This window comes from Mandrillus leucophaeus, unplaced genomic scaffold (genome assembly GCF_000951045.1).
Source record: "Mandrillus leucophaeus isolate KB7577 unplaced genomic scaffold, Mleu.le_1.0 Scaffold767, whole genome shotgun sequence".
Taxonomy (NCBI): Eukaryota; Metazoa; Chordata; class Mammalia; order Primates; family Cercopithecidae; genus Mandrillus; species Mandrillus leucophaeus.
Genome location: NW_012108330.1, coordinates 623,568 through 625,178, shown reverse-complemented (window position 1 = coordinate 625,178; position 1,611 = coordinate 623,568).

Here is a 1,611-nt window from a genome sequence, read left to right as displayed (position 1 = left end):
GGCTCTGCTCACAATGGCGCTCGCCGCCTGCAGCTCGGGTGCTGACGGCCCGAAAGACTGACAGACTGACAGCCCCGAAACTTCGCGGGGAGGAGAGGGATAGACGCGCGGGGAGCTGGAGCCGGGAAACGGCGCCCGCGAAGGAGGAGGGACCGACGGAGCGGGCGAAGAGACTCGGCGCACCGGGCTGGGGGAGGCAGGGGCAGGGGTTTTTAGGAGTGGGGTCCCAGGAGGGATCACTGCGGGCTTAGGTGGGCAGGTGATGGTCTTAAGGCTCCGAGCCTGGAGTAGGTGCTGGAAGTGGGAGCTCAGGACGGGGGAGGGGAGGGGTGGGGAGGGTGATGGGAGAGCGGGTGGAGGAGGCTGGGGAGGAAGGGCACTCGGGCTGCGGGGAAGGGTGCCGAGGGAGAGTGCTCGCGGCCGCGGAGGGAGGAGACGGGGAAAGGTGGAGCGCCAACGGGTGGGGTGGGCGAGGAGGAGTTGGGGGAACGAGGAGGGGGCGTGTCGGGGGGGAGCCAGCGAGTCGTGCACTGCCGTCTCTAAGTCGCCAGTGCCAGCCGGGTGTGCAGCGCCGCGTTCCCGCGGGAGGACGGCACGGGGAGGTCGGCCTGGGAAACTCTGGCCCCGCCCCCGTTCTCCACCCGGATTCCGCCCGGATCCACCCAGACCCACAGCCCCTCGCCCGGAGTCCCGAGGACCGGATTCGAAACCAGCCGTGGGGGCAGACGGGAGAGAGGGCTGGGCCCCTGTGCCTGCGAGAACGGGTCTTTCGAAGTAGAAACTGGGAAGAGGACTTTAAGCCAAGTCCCCTGGGAGAAGGCCGGGCCGGGTCTGGAGCTCCAGGGGGCGAGGCTGGGACGAGGCTGGGCGGAGACTCTGAGGGCGGGGTCCGTGGGAGGGCCTGGGAGGGGGCTGCAGAGAGGGGAGGGCTCTATGGGCGGGAGACGATTGCTGGGGTGCCTGCTGGCCCAGACACCACCTGGAGTTAGATGTGGAGGGCAGCCCTCAGCCCCAGCTCCTCAGGGGACTCCACTCGCCCTCCCTGCCCAGGTTACGAGGTTTCTCCTCGGCCTCGTTCCCACTGCGCCCACTCCTGAAAGCTCTGGAGGTGCTGAAGTCTGGACTGTTAGATCCCGGTCTCCTCTCCATGAACTTTCTCCAGACTCCCTTGGGTTCCAGCTTCCTCCCTCCTGCCCCTTTACTGGAAAGGGTGGCTCCAGCTCGGGTCTCTTCCCAATCTCAGTGCTGCCTGATCAGCCCCGGTTTGAATCCAGAGCTGAGAAAGAGGGTGGGAAGGGGAGGGTGTGAATGGTCCTTGAGCTCCTGCTACCACAGCCCACCACAAGGATGAGTGCCTGGAAGAGCGCCCATCCCTCGAGCTCAGCTGTGAAGGCTCCTCTGCCTCCAGGGTGAAGGGAGCCCCTGGAGCAGCATGTGTCACTGTGCGTGCTGGGGTGTGGCCGAGCACCTGTGCCAGCGTTGTGAGACTGACGGTGAGAGTGTGCATGTGTGTAAAACAGGAAAGGGGGGTGACTGGGTGTGCATGTGGCCCTTTCTAAGGACTCCAGAGCGGGAGTTGATCCCAGCCATCCGTGACCCCCTAAGAGACTC